The sequence below is a fragment of the Colius striatus genome, chromosome 24 (assembly GCF_028858725.1).
Source record: "Colius striatus isolate bColStr4 chromosome 24, bColStr4.1.hap1, whole genome shotgun sequence".
Lineage (NCBI taxonomy): Eukaryota > Metazoa > Chordata > Aves > Coliiformes > Coliidae > Colius > Colius striatus.
The window spans coordinates 6,232,430-6,250,735 of record NC_084782.1 but is presented as its reverse complement, the minus strand read 5'-3'; the positions used below and the strand labels follow the sequence as shown (position 1 = coordinate 6,250,735).

The 18,306-nt window shown below is 53.2% G+C and overlaps 1 long non-coding RNA gene across 1 annotated transcript in view; it reads left to right on the top strand.

Annotated features, from left to right (window-relative positions):
- The window catches only part of LOC133627740 (uncharacterized), a 28,632-nt gene extending 10,544 nt beyond the window's left edge, over window positions 1–18,088 (top strand). The window contains exon 3 of the long non-coding RNA XR_009820365.1: window positions 17,846–18,088. This is a non-coding gene — a long non-coding RNA (uncharacterized LOC133627740). The remainder of the gene's footprint in view (window positions 1–17,845) is intronic.
- The last annotated feature ends 218 nt before the right edge of the window (window positions 18,089–18,306 follow it).

Here is an 18,306-nt window from a genome sequence, read left to right as displayed (position 1 = left end):
TCACGGGCTGTGCCATTTATTCACATTACAAAAGTCCATTAAAGTGAATTTAGAGCTCAGGACGTGGACAAATGCGACCAGGAAATCGATGCTGCCGGATCAGAGGTCCGGCCAGAGGGCTCTACTGGAACCGATTTAGGCATCAGTGGCGTTTACTGCTAAAGACACGGCAAAGAAAATAAATCTCCTGGGTGTGACAGCTTGCTTTAATTAATAACCAACTGCTTGGCCAAGTGGGGTGGGAGGATTTTGGCACTGGAGGTACCGAACTGGGACTGGGTGATGGGGTAGAGGAGGGTTTGCCTGCCCTGCTGCTGGTTCCCGGAGGAAAAGATAGCTAAAACAGAAAAAACAGAGGAAAAAAGAAAAGAGCAATGAGTGGACGCTTGAGATGAGAAGCTCAAAGGGGTTGGATCCAGGCTGCACCGTGCAGGAGCCAGGCAGACCCTGCCACTGGGAACAAGGTGCACTCGCCTGCTCCCAGCCCAGGGCAGGGGGGGGCTGCTCCCCAGGAGAGGGGGATCATTCATCTTTGAAATGAGGGGCTGCTGAAAAGGAAGGGACTGTCCCTGGGACTGTTGAGTTCTGGGGGACACAATTGCAATTCCCAGTTGCTCCATCCTGATGAAAACCTGGAAAAAGCCCAGACCTGAGCATTTTAATAAATGCAAAGACCCAATGTTCTTGTTTTCTGTCTCAGTTCCAGCCCTGCTGTGACACTGGGACCCTGGAGCCCTCACAGAGCCATTCCTCATGGATGGGTGCTCCCCTGCTGTAGAAGCTGGCACGTCCTCTTGCGTGAGGCAGCTTTCTCCCCTCAGTCCCTTCATGGCAAATTTTTCTTTCTCATGCATCATGGCAGGGTAGGAAGGGTGCAAACCCAGCAGTGTGTTACAGTCTGGCCCCTTCTTAAAACTGTGTGGGGTCCTGTGGATTCAGAAATGAAGTCCAGACCTGCTGTTTAGAGCTGGCACAATTTGGGGGCTGACAAGAGGCAAGGAAGGGGAATGTCAAGGAACCCACTTACTTGTTTTCCTATGGGAGCAGCTCTGTGATGTACTGGGTTGGAGAAAGTTTCCCCCTCGCCCCCTAAGCTTGGCTGGTCCCAAAGGTTGTCACCCAGCGTGGTGACACTCGAGCACTTAGTGGCCTGCTGTCAGTCCCCAGGTGAATTATTTCTCTTTACTTTTCTTGAGTCGGATTCTCTCCATTTGGTCTATTGATTTGAATTTTCAAGTGAGGGGGATAATGTTGTTTTTCTTGTGCTGAGGATGCTGGTGGGGGCACTGCAGAAATAAACAGAGTTTATTGCGTTACGGTGAGCGTCCAGCCGCCGCGGCGGGGAGTGAAGGTGATGTGGGTGGTTCAGCCTTGCAGCACTTTGGGGTGATGGGATAAGCTTTATCCCACTGCGAGCCTGGCCTGTGCTGGATGTTCACAAACCCCTCTCATCCCACGTGAGGATCACAGGAGCAAGCCCAAGGCAGCAAAGCCTTGCGCACCTTGGGTGGCTTTAGCATTAAATATCTATGGAGAGAAAACCAGCTTAATCAAGTCAAAACAGAATTGATTAATGTTTTAGTAAAAATGCCCAACTCAAGTTTAAGATACTGGTTAAATCTCAGATGGAAAAAACCCCAAACACTGTGGTTCTTCACCTTCTTTTTTTTCTCGGACCCAGGCAGGCTCCACAGCCCCGGCTCTGCCTTCGGGGGCCGGCGGAGCTGCCGACCTCCAGAGGGGTTGCTGCAGAGCATTAGACACACACAGCTCGCAGAGCCGTTTGCCCTTTAGCTGAGCAAATAATTAGTAGTGGTTTAAAAAGGCCTTTTCTCCCCTCCCCCCGCCCCCCGCTCCCTTTTATAGGCACAATAATCAGATAAAATATTTCTGGAAGACTATTTACAAACTTCCCCGTTGCCATCAATCTTGCCGTTAAGAAGGAACGGAGGAAGATCTCTAACCTCAAGAAGCTGCTAATGCAACCGAGCTATTTAATGGTGGGGTTAGGGTGTTTTTTTTCCTGCTGCCATTACTATGGAATACATAATAACATCAATAATTAAATATAAATTGGATTTAATATTTTATGCTGGCGACATGTAATTTACACTCTACCCGAGAAATCAAAAGGTCACGTCTGAAGTAAAGGCAAGAAGTCGGGGGAGATGGGCCTGTCCAGGAGCGGCTCCTGCCGCCGCTCCGCCCCTGCTGAAAGGCAGCCTCGAACATTCCTCCAGGGAGGGAGATAAGAGCTTGGTTTGGGGTAGAAAAGGCAGGTTGGTGGTGGCAGTGCAGGTTGCACGATGTTTTCCTGCTGTGTTCCGTCCTGCATCGGCCGGCTCTCGCCGCAGTGACGCTCTTGGCTGGATCCTGCGGCTGTGCTGGGGCTGGGGGTGAGCGTGGGGTGGGCAGCGCAGCCCCAGAGCTGCTGCTCCTGAGCAGCTGCTGAGGAGGGGCCGAAGCCGCGGCGTGTCGGCAGCGCTGTGCCAAGGGCTCAGAGCAGAGCTCTGGGGTTGGCAGCGCAGCCGTCTCCAGTAACTGGGGGCAATTCAGGAGCTGGAAGGTTTCAAACATTGTCATTGTTTTTATCCCCTCACCCCTCAGGTCACTGAGCACCTTGTCTAATTTTCACACTTGTACTGGGGACTCTGTACCAGCCCTGGGGCTCTGCAGCCTCCTCTCTGCTGCTTGCTTTATGCCTGTAACTAATTAGAAACGGGAGAAATCAAACATCTTGGGCAGATGTGGGGTCTTCCAGCTTTGCAGCCCCTGGGTTTCATCTCCTCCTTCATTCCCCTGGATTGGGAGTGAGCTGGCAGCACCGTGCCCTTTTTGCAGGATGCAGACCCCTGTAGTAAGACCACAGCAGCTGGATGCACGAGCAAACCTTGAGCCTTCCCGGGGACTGGGCTGTGCTCGGCTGCAGTGCAGGGAGAGAAGATCCCCATCGTGGCTGGGATAAATTATTGCTCAAGATTGTGGGCAGAGAGGTTTGGGGCTTGTCAGGGCTGCCCAAAACAGGTTTCTTTGCAATTGGGGCTTCTGCTTTTTAAAGGTTGTGCAATGCATCTGGGCAAAGCCATTCTTGATTCTTCTTCTTCTTCTCCCTGGAGTGGGTTAAGGGCTTGGGTGAGACAAGGAAGTCAGGGGAAAACAGCCCAGATGGTGGTTGCTTTGGGATCTCACCTGACACGAACGTGGGGGAGGCAGGTAGCACCGGGCCATGTGCTGAGTGCTGCTGGTTATGGGGATGTGAAAGGTTTTGAGCCTGAAAAATAGAAGTTGAAGACTGGGTGGAGGGGAATTAAATCCCTTTTGTGCCTTGGGGGGTGGCTGCCCGGAGCTACTGTCTGGGATTTGGCTGCTGCCTCATGCAGGACGGAGTTCAGCTGCCTGTTAAAAGGGGGGCATGGCCAAAGGTGTGAGTGCAGATGCCCTTTGAGGGAGATGCTTTAGGGAGATGACAGACAGATGAGGAAAACCCATCGATGCACAGACACTGTCGCTGGCCCATGCAAGTCGGGTGAGGGTGGCTGAGGGTGGCATTTCACACACCACCCACTTGGCTTTTCTTGTTGGGGAGCCTGGGATGCAATGCTAGAGATGCTTGGATCTTATTTTGGGTATGTTTTGTCCAAATTTAGTTAACTACCATTGAATTGGTGAGTGGAGCCCATCCAGGAGGGTGATTGAGCTGGAAAAACCCTCACTGGTGTTTGTGTTAATTGAACATCTATTTGGATTTTTTCAGTCTCTGCAGCCAAGTTAAACAAAAGCCTGTGACAGCCGACTTTCCACCCCCTCCAGGAGTGTTAAACCTGCCTTGTAGTTGCTCAGAAGTGGGCAGAAAATGCCCTGTTTAATTCGGCAAGCCACGGATGTGGCCAAAAGGTCTCCACTTGGCTCTTTGCCCAGGCAGCCCCCAGCAGCCACAGGGCCCTGGCAGAGGTGGTTGGGTCCTGCCTCCAGACACGGATCTCTTCCTGGGGCTAAGCCAGATTTGGCTTCTTGCATCACCTGGAGGGTGACAATCACCGTGTTTTCAGGACAAAGCCGTTTGGATGCCGCATGGGATGGCGCGGTCTGAGCCGAGCTGGCCCCAGAGGCACTTGGGGCTGAGGTTTATAAGGTTGTTCTGCTTTTGGTGCCTCTTTATGAGGCTTTGGAGTCCACTTGGAAAAATAGCTACTTGGTTTTTGTCGGGGCTTAGATGGTTTTGATCAACAATGTGGCATTTTTTATGCCTCCTTGCCTTGCCCAGCCCATGGGTGAGATCAGCACCTGCCTGCGGAGGAGGAAGGGTCTAATGAATTGCAAGAGGATGCGCCGGTACCTGCCCTCTCGGGGCTACGCTTTAGTGGGCTCCTTCCATTGATTTTATTGTTTATTTCCAAGTCAGCTATGGAAAATCCATATAAATCCCCCATTCTTGCAACTTATGGTGCCCCTGAAAGTGAAAACACCTGGTTTCAAAGGGCAATCCTGACTCTTAATTGCTCTTAATAGCATATTTTGATTTTATGGACAGGATAGTGTGACTTGGGGGCTTTCTTGCTTGGCAAAGGAAACACTGGGCTTTTCTGACTCTTTGAAGTTTGAGTTCAGGAAGGTTTTTGGTGGAGGAGGAGGAAGGATTTTGGTGCAGGAGTCGGGGCCTTTCCCTACGTGACTCTGTCCCCTGTATAGGCTGCAGCAGCTTTTCAGGGACATCACCACAACAACCTCAGTGGGGACGGTCTCAGATGATACATTTTTCCCCTTTTAATGCACCGAAATCCAGAGCTATCCCACACCACTCCTGTTTGGAAGGGCTGAGCAACTTTGCTGTATTAATCTTTTAAGATTGAAAGTTGCAATACCATCAATATACTATTATTTTCCATCTTTATTCATCCCCAGATGCAGCAAGAATGGCTCCCTTCAGGCCATTCATAATTGGCAAATGCTTTTAAGACCTTTAACAGTCGCACGCTCCGTTTTGCAAGGTGCCTGGTTTACTGTCTGAAAGAGTCGCTCTGAGGAATTGCTTCAGTAATGTTTTGCAAGGGACGAAACTGAGTGATTGATGGACAAGATTCAAATCACTGATAGCTGGTCACTTAATCTGCAATCGGGACTGTACTGATCAATTTGACAGGCAGTGGGCTCGCGCACAGCGAGGAGGAGACGCAGGGATTCACCTTTGCTGCGGCTGCGGTCGAGGGGTGATTGCCCAGAGCAGCCAAAACTGGGGCTGGGTTGTCTGTGGGAGTCAGTGAGGTGAATCCCAGCTGAGGATCTGGATTTCAGCCTTTTATATCTAGGCTTAGGGCTGCCAGTATCAAGGATGCTGTGCTGTGTCTTTAGCTGTGCCAGCAGCACCACTCTGCTCACCTGTTCTTGTGCTCTTCTCGATGCCTGTAAATCTCCTCAACCCAGGCACAGTCTTTCCATGACTTCTGCAAACTCCCCTTTGCTTTGCAATGAGTCTTTGCAGTAGAAATCACGTGCATTTTGGCTGCTCTTGCTGTGAGAAATGCCTGGGCTGGGCTGAGCGGGCTGGGGTGCACATACAGACCCAAGGCTGCGCCTGTCCCAGGGCTGTGCGAGCTTCCCACTGAGTTTTCAAAAGGCCACTTCTGAGGGGCTGTGGGACAAATTCTTTACTGCAGTACCATTGTCTCACCCTTTTTAAATTAGCATCAAAACCAGTTGCATTTGTCCAGAAGCCTTTAATTTAAAGCCCAGCCAAGGGTGTGGGTTGCTGGGGTGCTGTGTGTGGCATCGCTGGAGCTGTCGGCGGCCCCAGGGAGAGGCACGAGGTGCAAATCCATCCCAAAAGCTGCTGCAGGAGGGACTCAGTGGAGACTTTCTGCTGATGTCTAACTTCTCTTCCTCCTTGCAAAGAGAGACAGTCCCTGGATGGGATTACTCCCCAACAAGAGAGGTTCAGCAGCTCTTTGTTTCGCCGCTGCAATCTTTTGCAACAGAAAGCAATTACAGCTCACGGCTCTAAGGCTCTGCCTCCCCAACCTGATTTGCCTTGTCACGTCCCATTAACTTTGAATTCAGCACTAATCCCTGCCCTGAAATATATAATGAAAGACATTCAAAATATATCAAAATGGCATTGGTATTGATTTATTAATGCTAGGGAATGCTGCTCTAATTGAATTTAGGTCCAGGAAGTAAGTTAATGCAGCTGACAGTGATACAGGAATCCAATCTCCCCAGTGCACAGAGTTAGGACTGTTTTTTTTCTCTCTTTGTTGTCAGTTGGATAAATAACAAATCAATTTAAATTTCAACGAGGTTGCTAAAAACAAGGCAGCACCTGCCTGGGCCAATCACCCAGCTGGGGCTTCGGCTGCCGGCCGAGGTCAGGGAGGTTCAGCGGGAGATGGAGGACATCCCTGGGTCTTGCTGAGGGTTTCTTGGTGCTGACCCCTCTGTGGAGGCTAGGGGCCACACTTCTCGCTGGGGTACAGGTTGGAGACTTTGTTGGTAAGTGCTGCTGGAGGTAACAATTGTTTTCCTGTTGCTCCAGAGGACTTGCAAGCTTTTCCTTCCCCAAACCCCACCTGGACTTGGACCTGCAGATGCTGTCCGTGGGGACAGCAGCAGAGTGGAGCTGTGCTGGGGCAACACAGGTCCCTTCCCAGGGCTCTGGGGTTGTGTCTCTGCCTGACCTGCCCCGAAATGCTTCCCTTTGTTTTTTTGGGTACAGGCAGACATCTCTATGAGGCAGCAGGAGCTGCCTCCGGGAGATGCCACAGGCATCCCTGTGGTCGTGCCTTGACTTTGAGCTGTTGAACTCATTCATTAACACTCAGTTCAAGTTTAGGCTAAAAGTGTCACAAATGCTTGTTGCTGATTGGGTTTAGGACTAAGCAACCCTGGAACTGCAGAGCCCAGTCTTTCAGAGTCATCTATTTTAATTTCTCAGGGCTTTTTTTTTAAGCTCAGGGCTCGTGTTTGAAACCCAGCCCTGCTGGGGTTGGTATGGTCAAGAAGGCAGAGGAGCCTGAGTTAATTAAATCAACAGCTAACAGTGGAGGTTACCCACAAAAGTGAACCTTGGTGCCCCTAAAACCACTGACCAGAGAATGGCTGGAAAAAAACAAAACCACAGTTGGAGTGAAATGGAAAAAGAAATCTTCAGCTCTATATCACTTCAGCTAGCCACAGGTATCAGAATATTAATTGCTCTTTGACTTGATTTTGTTGTGGGATTAAGGGCACATTGTGGCTTATGAAGATATTCTAGGAGCCACAAGGATGGATGCAAATCCATCCGTTAAGCATTTCTTTGCCTGCTGAAATCCAGGATGCTGCTGCCGTAGCTCCAGCCTCTTGCTGCAGCTGCTCCAGGCACGGCCCCGCTGACAGCTCAAAGCTGCTCATCCCTGTGCGGGGCCGGCGGGTGCTGGGTGTTACTCTCACCAAGGCTTCGGGTGCACCATTGATTTATGTGCTTTGCCTGCAGTGAAGGTTCTGGTTGTCGGGGGCTGGAGTAGGGTCCTGCCCTCTCCCTCTGTTTCCAAATGTACAAACCACTGATGGATGCACCAGCGTGGAATCTGTGTGAGGTTCTGGCGGACGGGAGGCGATAACGTGCACAGGACAGTCCGAGCTCCAGGATGGGTTTTCCCACTCTGGTGCTGCCGGAGGCTCCAGCCCCGCTGCCCACGTCCCCGTTGGGCTCCGGCTTCCCATGTGCACGTGAAAAATGATCCCAGCCTGAGCAGGGCCCAGGCCAGCGCAGGACTGGCAGCAGGGAGGTTTGCTGAGGACAGAGGCCACACGGAGCTGCTGAGCTGCCTCTAACCCCGAGAAGAGAGGGAAACGGGCACCTCGGGCGCTGTCGCTCCCTGCCCAGGGCTGAGGGCCGGGCACTGTCGCTTGGTGCCTTTTCCAAACTCATAAATCCAGGAGATCAGAGCAGAGGGATCCGGCCCAGCCCGTAAGTCACGGGACGTCAAATAAAACCGCGGCCGTTTAAACTTTGCTGTAGTGAATAGTTTTAATTTCCTGGGCAGAGCAGCTGCCAGCACTAAGGGCAGATGAAAGCTGAGGCTTCCCGGCCCGTGCAGCCCCAGCCTGGACCCAGCAGCCAGCAGCTCGGGCTGCTAACAATGCTGCTCTTTATCCCCCGAAACTCAGATCCATTAACCCCAGAGATGTTAATTACAACACAAATTGCCAATGAAAGACCTTGCTCAGGAGCCTGAACGTTTGCAGCCAGCAATAACTGTTCTGTTTCCCATAGTGCTGGTGCCGTTGGTTCGGTGGGAGTTTGGGGTTGTTTTGGCTGAGGGGTTTTTGTTCTTTGGGTTTTTTCTGGTTTTGTTTTTAATATGTTTCACTAATGTAACAATTAACATCTTCTGCCTGCCCTGACTTTGTGCCCACCATGGGGGTTCACTGCAGTAGCCTTCGTGCTCTGCAGTGGCCTCAGAGGAGAAATGGGTGGGGACACCTGATCCAGAACCCTTTGGAAGAGATGTTAAATCTCAGGTGAGGTCAGGGCTCATGTCAAGCCCTCATTTCCAGCCTGTTTCCTGCTTTCATTTTTCCTCCTGGGTGAGGGGCTCCTCCCAGACACTGGGGATGCTCAGAGGTGACCTGCTGTCCTGCGAGATGGTTGAGGTGCTCCCTGAGCCCGTTGCCACTGTGAGCAGCGAGGACGCTGCTTATGGAAGTGGGAGAAGAGCTGAGACATTAAAGAAGAAGTAGGATGTTGGCAAACCACCTCGTCTGGCTTTGTCTGAGAGTACAGCCCCGGAGGTGGCCGTGCCGTGGGCCGCAGTGACCCCGGCAGCTGGTGCAGACAGAGGAAGTCACAGTGGTGGTCGAGGACAGGTTTTCAGTTCATGGTGGCCCCTTTGTGCCCTTGCCCTGCTGAGCAGCCTTTGGGTGATACTTGGGGCTGGTTTCCCTGGGCAAGGGTGAAGAGAAGCCCTTTGCAGAGGGTGCCCTGCCAGCTGTGCAAAGGAGCTGGTGGGAGGGGGAAGCCACGGGGTCATGGCACCTGCGGAGCCGGAACCGGCATCGTCTCGGGCCAGGAGCAAAGGGAAGCAGGGAAAGGCCACGCTGTGGGGTGGCCACTGCTGGGAACAGGAAAACAGAAGCAAGGGGCTGTCACACAGCTGTGAGGGCTGCTGGGCCCTGCACCAGTGCTTTCCCTGCTCCAGCAAATGGGGCACAAAGTTCGGGACAGCCCCGTGGCCACGGCTGCAGCCAGCCTGTCCTGGAAGCAACTTGTGCAAGGGCTCAGTCGGTTCCTGGTGGGCACTGACTCGCTTTCCTGGGACTTCCCAACTCAAAGGGCGGCCTTTGGCACAGCTCAGTGATCCCAGTGAGTTCTCCTGGCTCTGGGGAAGGAACCTTGCTATCCCCACATCACTGGGGAGCAGCAATGGTAGCAGTGGCACAAAGGCAGAAGTAGCCTTGTCTAATTCTGTTCTTCCTCTTCACTTTGCCATTGCCACTGGCTTTTCTTGGGTGATATTTCCCCTACAGGTCCCTGTGACTCCAAACCTGGTGCCAAGTGGAGGTGGCTGTGTGCACCCAGCCCTGCTCTCCACAGATGGGCACTGGTGCAGTGGCAGGTGATTTCATTTCACATCCAACCCCTAATTAACAGTAAAGGTCTCTTGCTCCTGGGAAAGGGTACAACACGGACCCTGGAGCAACGTGTGACCCTTGAAGGTGAGGCCAAAAGTGGTGGCCCAGGCTGCAGGTGTCTTGCAGACCAGGATGGGCTCTGCCCACTCTCTTTGCTGGTGCATAAAGTCAGTTCTCAGCCACTACAAACAGGCTGACATATATACCTGTCATGCTTCTCAGCATATCGCCCTGTTATTACCTGTAATTAGAGCCATACTGCAGCTGGTTCTTCAGCAGGTGCTCATCAGGGGTTGTTCATTCTACTTTGTGAATTTTGGTGCTTTTTTTTTTGTGTAACTTTTTGCCTCTCTGACAAGAGTCTCTTGCAAGGTTTCCTGTGTGCCTGTGTTAAAATTGCAATTATGAACCCAAAACACAAGGAGAAACTCCTTTGGTGCTGAGGTGAGGGAGCCCTGGACCAAGCTGCCCAGGGTGTGGAGGCTCCTTGGGACGTTTCCAAACCCTATTGGACACGTTCCTGTGCCCCCTGAGCGGGGGGAACCTGCTGTGGCAGGGGCTGGGCTGGAGCAGCTCTGCAGGGCCCTGCCCACCCCACCATTGAGGGATTCTGTGAATCTGAAAAGCTGAGCCACAGCACTGCCACAGCCTCCCTGTCCTGGATGGACAGGACGGTGGCAGGATCAGCCCTGCCTGCTCTCTTGAGTGATCGTATGGCCCCCAGCACCTGGTGAGGGATTCCTGGTGATGCGGGATGGTGTGAAGGGGCTGTGGCATTCCCCAGCACTGTTGGGTCCTTGTGGCCGCTGGTGTGGGGCGGCAGAGCTGGGCTTGTTGCTTGTTTTTAGGCACTAACATCTACTGTCGCAGAGCCCCCGGGGAGCTCAGAGTGGAAAATGTTGTGTTCCTCATCCCAGTCCACCCTGTGCTTAACGAGCACATTAACAACACCCCTCTGTTTATTTATATCACTTTCAAAATCTCCAAAGATGCTCCTATATATAAGCAGGGCATCAGATCCCCTCCCTGTAATGGGTCATTAATGTATTTTAAGCGAGAGAGACAAGTTTGTGTTGGCAGCGAGGAGGATCAAAAATGCTTTTATAGCAAAATGACCAAGAGTGCCTTTCTGATTGCCTCTAAATTCCCAGTGAATAAATGAATAATAGAAAAATAAATGAATAATAGATATATTGGTGGAATAGATATTGTAATGCAAGGGCAAGAAGTCACCCTGTAGCCCTGCCAGGATGTTTGTTTAACAGGACAAACTGGGAAAGTCGATAGAGGAGGAGCACGGGGACATGGCAGAACTCTCCCAGTTGTGTCACTGTAGGACACAAACTCTGGGTGCTGCTTCAGGTGGGCGATTTCTTGGAGTCCCGTGTCCTGAGTCCTGAGGCCGGCAGCCCTGGTTGGGCACGTTCCCCTGTGCCAGGAGCAGCCAGACAGCCCCTGAATGCTGCTCTTACGCTGCTGTGAGCTTTGCTCCAGGGCAGCAGCGGTGCTCGTGTCCAGCCCGTGGCGTGGGTGCAGCCAGCACAGGGGCAGCAGCCAGCTGGTGGGCAAGCCCCCAGCCCTGGGGCTCTGGCCGGTGGGTCCTGTCTCAGGGATGCTCTGGAGCAACGTGCACTAGAGGGAGACAAAGCCCCACGCTCTGCTGGTGGGTGCAGGGGGCCTGGGTGCCCCATGGGATGGGAGCCCCGGTTCTGCTGCCGCAGACACGCGCCGGGTGCTGACGCAGCTTTTCCAGCGCAGGGCCCGGGTGGATGCGCTGATGATGCTCCGTGTGGGGCTAGGAGCTGCTCCAGGGCTCCGCTCTGGGCCTGAGGGTGAGGTGAGCCTGGACCTTTCACACCCTCAGGTTTGGCAGCCGCTCCTGTGGTGCCTTGGCAGGACGGGCGATGGCACGCGGCGTTTCCCCGCGGCGCTGGTGCCACCCACATGGCCCTGGCTGCTGCTCTGCGACAGCGATCGATGTCCCTGCGGTCGATGGGCATCGGGAGCCCGGAGATGAGCCCCTTTGTGGCTGCGCTGTTGGAGCTGCTGGCCGCAGCCGGCAGCCGCTCGAGGCTCTGAAGCCACATGGGAAGCGCGGCTGTGGCTCCCAGGGCAGGGATCCCTGCCTGCCCCTTCTGCCCACGTACCAGGGAGGTTTTCCTGGGGTCTAAAGGGCTGAAAACCCACAGGATTGGGTTTCTGCTCATCCTCCTTGGCAGAAGGTCATCCCCAAGTTAATGGTGGTGCTGCCAAGGGAATGCTCTTTTTCTGGAGCACAAGTGTGGTGTTCGCAATAAATGTAACGGGTGTGGGTGAGAACAGAAACGTTTGATTTTCCACTGTAATCCCTTTCCACTGGCCTCCAGCCCTGGTGCAGGGAGGCTGCCCACCCACCTGGCACTTGGTGTGCTTGTGTGTAGATCACACAAGTAAATGCAAGTTTATTTACTTGTTCTTTATGCTCCATCCCCCTGTCCCTTCCCCCTCTAAACCCCCTAATCTCGAAGTTCCTCAAGGAGGTGTTGTTTCCCACTGGAGCGTTCCTGGCTCTCCTAAACACGTGTAGGTTCAGAACTTCAGTTCAAGTGTTGGATTTCACTTTCTTGACTTGAAGGGGGGTGATGCTGATTCCTCTCAGCCAAGGCCTTGGCTGGCAGAGGGATCTGTTAATGAGATCCTTTACACCTTCCTGCTGACGATGTGTGTCAGCAACCCGTTTCACGGCTGTGGGGGTGTCCACTACGAGGAACCACGAGCAGGGACTGAGCTGTGTACATGGTTTGGGCTGGAAAGGAGCAGAATCAGCTTGGAAGAGCTGCTCTCTCTGATCTCTGGCAGTTTCCAGGAAAAGGCTCATGGAAGGACAAGGGACGTCTGGAGGGGGATGCTGAGCTGTACCCCGTGAGACAGGGATCATATCTCTGCTCTGAGCCCTCCATGTGAATCTCTGTGAGCTGAGGGCTGTTTTCTGTCCATCAGTGCTGGGTTAGGTCTGAGCCTGTCTGTGCCTGAGCACTCTGTTTCAGTGGGGTTTGTTTGCTTGTTTGTTTTCTTTTTGCTCTATTTCTGCTCTGTAGAATTCCCACTTTCTCTTCCTGAGGCCGCAGTGTTGCTGCCCTGCACTCTCAGCCACCCAGGGTGGCCTTAAAGGAAAAAAATCACCCAGAAAAATAATAAGCAGAGACTGTTCTGAGCACAGCTGAGGCTTTTCCCTCCCCTTCTCCACTCTTTGCCCATGACCACAAGCCCAGGAGCTGGCTGTTGTTTCTGGGCCGCTGTGAAGATGCTCAGGTGATGCTCTGCTGTGGCAAACCCCGCTGTGCTGGCTGCAGCAGCGGGTTGCTACAGCTCTGCTTGGCACGACACAAACCAAGGGCTGCTGGCAGCACTTTGGTCCTGCAAGGAGCAGCGAGAGCAGCCAGCGTGTCCCCGGCGCTGCGGCACCCGGGCAGCAGAGGGGGAGAGGGCCTGGGCAGGTGCTTTGGGGAGGGTTCCAGGCTGGTGCTCGGGACACAGGGCACCCTGGCAGCAGGGCCTGGCCCAGGTGTTGGACACTGTTTCAGCCCAGAATATCCCCTGTGGTTTGCTGGAGGGCTGAGGGATGCAAACGAGCTCTTGCTTTAGTTTGTTTATTTGTTTAGAGCCACAGTCTGTCTTTTTCTGGCTTCTAATTTGGACTCCTCCGAGCAGCCTCATTTGTTTAGGGGGCCCATCTGTACCAAGGCTTGACAAATCTTTTTCTGGGAGATTTTTCCTGATCACAGAGGTCACACAGTGAGGCCACCAGCTCTGTCAGGCTCGGTGCCAGGCAAGCGCTGGCCACGGAGGGCACAGGCTGTGGCACACACAGGCAGTTCCTCCCAGCACCTCTTTGGGGCACTGGGGATAGGAGCATCATTAGTTCATGTCCTTCTGCTCCTGTGGCCTCGTCCCATGGGACCTCTGCACTGTGACATCTGTGGGTGCATACTGAAGCCTTTCCCATCACTGACGTGCCCGTGGTGACATCAGAGAGGGGTTTTCTACCCACCTGCAGTAAGTCACGGTGACACTCAGCTCGGCCTCTCTGCAGGACAGGCTCCTTCACTGCGGGACCTCGGAAGCCTCACCTTGTATTTTGTTGTGTTGAGAGGGGAGAAGGCTCCGGTTTTCTGGTTTCTTAATTGCTGGTGCACTTGATGAAAATGGCTGTGCTGTTAGAAACCACAGGTTCCTCACTGTTGATATCTCCATTAATGAAGAAATCGTTTCTACTTGGAGGTCAAGAGCTGTGGTTTGCAATCAGTCAGGCTAATGAGGACTGTGGCATGCCCAGACTCACCTGGCTCTGTGCCAGCACCCATGTAGGATTTGACCCACACTCTCCCCAGTCAAACGGTGTGGTAGGACCAGCGCTTCCTGGTGGGAAGGCTGCAGGTCACAGATGGGTTTCTCGTGGCACCTGAGACCCTGATGCACTCTGAGGCACACAGGCTGGTCTTGTGGCCAGTGGCTGGCAGGGAGTAGCCATCCCCATCCTGGCTTTGGTCCTCAGCAGTGGAAGAAGCTCCCAGGTAGGTCAAACCAAGCAAATATTGAAGTGATGCTGCAAAATCAGCTTTTGAAGGGCTTCTCTAGGGTTTGGTGGCTGGGAGGTGCATGGAGAGGAGCATGGCTGGTGCTGCAGCTCCACTCATCCCCACTCTGCCACAGCCCTGGCACTGCTTTTGCTACCACCTGCGTGGCTGTGGCTCCAGGCATTCCCCTACAGCTGGGCTCAGTGAGAGTCTTCCTTTAAACCATCCTATCCCCACGGTTCTGGTGGCATGGAGAGATCTCCACCCATCCATCCTTTCATCCTTCCCTCTTATTGGTAGTGATAATGTCAGCCTCATCTCAGACATTTTACTATTCCATTTCATCCTGCTGAGGATCTCTGCACCTCTCACCTCATTTGCTGTTCTTGGAGGTGAAGTGGAGCCAGCTGGGACAGGACCCTCTGCGGGGCCCAGCAGGTTCTGCCCTCGCAGGCAGCCGTGGCGTGACGTTCCCCACAACCACTGGGCACCCATGTGGGATGCAAACCAAGCCCTGAGGTTTGTGATCTTAATAGTTAGGATTAAACCCCAGCTGTGGGGTGTCCCGTGGGGAGGGGTACAGCCAGGGAAGTGTCAGCTCCTCATGTCCTCTCTGACCAATGTCCTTTCTGAGCCAAGAGCCCCCAGGCTGTGCCCCAACTCCTCCGGACCCCCCAGACTCCCAAGCTCTGCATTTCCTCAGGCAGAGGTGGAGTAAAGCCTCAACCACACCGATGCATTTCTTCTCTGGTGAGTGATCTGAGGCAAATCACCAGGCCCTGATGGGAAAGTTTCTCCTCACAGTGGGTCAGGACTAGGGGAGATGGCTGGAGAGTCTGGGAGGAGGAAACAGCTTTCTGCCTTCTACCAGAGAATATAATTATGCATTTTCCACCCCTGTTTCTTAACACAAAGGAGGGATGTGCAGTTATGTGATCACAGTTTGCTGCAGTGAATTATTTAGTCAGTCTGTCCCGGAGCATGTTGTTGAGGCTAATGTTGCTTGTACTAATGTAGGAAATCATTAAAGATCAATAAAGAAATCATTAGCAGTGTGACGCCCTCCCCGAACCGCCTGAGCTACAGATACACCACTTAATCCGGCCATAAAAACGGCACCATGAGCTCATTTTAATGGGTGTCAGCAAGATTGATTGGCCAGGGGCAAAGGTTATAACAGCAATTTGGTAGCAGGACCGCTAATGCACTTGTAACTCTTTGGTACACTTTAATGCAAGTTAAACAGAAAATGCCCTCTAAACCGCACAGAGTCCTCCTGTGCAGATGGTTTAAAAGACTTTCAATGTAATGCAGGATTTAGAATAGAAATGGCACAACAGAGCAGATGGATTTTACTTAGTAAAAGGAAAACAAGCCGTAATGCTGCTCAGTGGGGACGAGTCCACGCGGCCTGGAGCAAGGCTGGAGCTGCTGGGGATGGCGTTTGGGGCTGGTCCCTGACTCAGTCATCACTTTCCTGGCTGGAGCAGAGCTTTGCTTGGTTTTCCCTCCCGCTTCAGAGGGACATAGTGACATGTTCAGCTCTGCTCAGCCTTTGCTTTTCTGCAAGTGCTGTGAGCACCAGCAGATGCCCCGATTTTTGGTGCATGTTCATGGCTTTTGGTGTTTGCCAGATGCCTGTGAGGCTGTGGGGTGACCTTGGGCAGTCCTGTGCCAGTGCCTCGCTTTCCCCATCTGTGAAATGGGCCCAGTGACACTGGGCTGCGCTGTCGAGCGATGTCACCAGCAGGTCACTTCACAGCACTGGTGAACAGAGCTGGAGGTCCTCCACTGGTACTCCCCTGGCACCAGGGTGATTCCTGCACAGGGCTGTCTCTCTCTCTTCTCAACGCTGAAGAAACACTGAAGACTCAGGAAAAGCCGTATTTGCATAATGAGGCCACATCTCCCTACAATCCTGACAAAGGCATTGGATCAAGCAGACAAATCCCAATACCGAGGAGGGGAAATTGTGGTGGCACCAGAAGCACACTCAAGCAATTAGTGGGCAGTGTTACCAGGCTCCACCGCTAAATTCTGTGGTCACTCACATTTAATGAAATCCCATCCCAAGGAAGACACATCAGCTGTGACCTCCTCATACTTCACATTGGCCACAGGCACGCCACAGCGGTATCAAGAGTGATTCAAGGCATTAAGGAAAATTACTTATTGCAAGAGGGAGCCTAATGAAAAAGCACAACCCAACTGACCAAACTTAGTGAGGCTGAAATAATGGGAGTGTGGTTTTTCTTTCCTCGCCCATCAGGTTTAAATTACTGGTGTAGGGCTGAAGTCTTCCGTTAATTAGTCTTTTCATTAGAGGTTTCTTCCTTTGGGGTGAGTGGCTGCTTTGGGAGGTTTTGGCCTGGTCTGGGGTGCACTGGGACACGTCTGGGGTGGGTTTGGGTCTGTTTCTGTGCCGTGGTGAGTGCTCACGTGTTGCAGCTCAGTTTCCATCAGGGAAGTGTCTGTTCCCCTCCCTTCCTCACAGCACGTCACGAAACCCCCTCTGTGCTCATAGATCCTCTTTCTTGGCAAGAGCAAAGTATCTGGGCTGCATAAACAGGTTGAGCATCAATGTGCACCTGAAATTGATGGGATAATTCCCAGGCAAGAGAAAAGCTGAGCCTGTTCCCTATCCCAGTTCCCCTTCCTGATGATCTCTCCCCCAGCTGCTGCTGCTCTCGGGGGCACTTGGACTGTCCATGTGGCTGTTGCTGCTGCTGCTTGCCAAGGGCCTTGGGTTTGCAAACAGTGCTCCAGGTGCAACTTTCAGCTCCAGATCTGAAGCTGGCTGGGTCCTTTCCAGGACAGCACGGACCCATCACGGGAGATGTTGTGTTTCACGTAGGACTGTCTTCACCCTTGGCAGCATCTCTGGGATGGGCACGAGCACCGAGTCACTGCTGGGTCAAAATCATAGTGTAGAGGGTTTGGCAAAATCTGGAGTAGAATGAGCCATTTTCTCATGCCTGAAGTTTGTCTTTCTGTGCTGGGGCAGAGAAGGCTCATCTTTCTGTGGAAAAAAAAAGTTTCCAATTCAATCAGAAAGGAGACATTTATTCTGGGTTAAAACCAAGTGAAATCGGGCTGCTCCGGACCAGTGAAAAGTTTGGGGCCAGTAGCCAAGGAACTGCACTGGCCATGGTTGTGAGTGTTTAAGGGATTCTTGGTGAGTTACTCCTGTGGTGTTTGTGTGCTGCTGCAGCCATGGCTCAGGATGGGGCCAGGCTGCTCCCCATTTGTGCCCAGGGGAACTGCTCAGCCCGTGAGCTGCATCACCCAGATGGGGACCCATCCAGGGGGATGGGCAGGATCTGCTGCACCTTGGGCTGAGAAAGATGAGGTTTTGTCCTCGCTGCTGCAGTGCAGTGGCCCCAGCAAGGCTGCAGGGGCTGGGAGTGGAGGCAGCTCCAGTGCCCACCCCAAGCCCAGTCTCCATCGCTCGTGAGCCCCAGGGATGGGGAGGGAGCACTGGGATGCTTGTGGGGAGCAGGGGACAAGCAAGCCCAGGCTTGCTGTACCTCTTGGTTTTAGAAACCACTAAAAACTGTTATTTTGCTTTGTGTTGTTGTTTTGTTGCTGTTGTGTATTTATTTTGTGATACTTTTTCCTTTTGCCTTATCCTGCAAGGCCAGTGCTAATCTGGGGCTTTGTTCCTCTCTCTCTGCATCTAGGCTAGACCAGCACCCTGGACCTGCTGCCTTGGGGCTGTGTGATGATCAGGAAGGAGCAAAGCGACAGGCTGGTGTCCCCCTCCCCACCACCACTGGCCCCCACCATGCGCTGGGGAAGAGAAGCAAAGCGCTGAGAGACGGTAATTCAGCATAAATCCTCGCTAGAAAGAAAAGTCCCCGCTGGGGTTTGCAACGCTGCCTTTTCCTTCAGGCCCCAGAGAGCTGCAGGTGGGGAGTGTCACTGGGAGCTACGTGTCCTTCCCTCCCAGCAGCATCCTCTCCCACGCAGCTTCCCCAGCGTGTCGGGGGCTGCAACCCCCCCCCGGGCTGCTGGTCACCAGCAACTTCCCCAGCCTGGTGCAGACTTCTGCTTGTGGGGCTCTGCCGGGGGCGTGAGCGCCGCACCACGGCCCCCCCGGCGCCGGAAGCTGCTGCGTGTTGCGTCTGCTGCAGCGATGAGA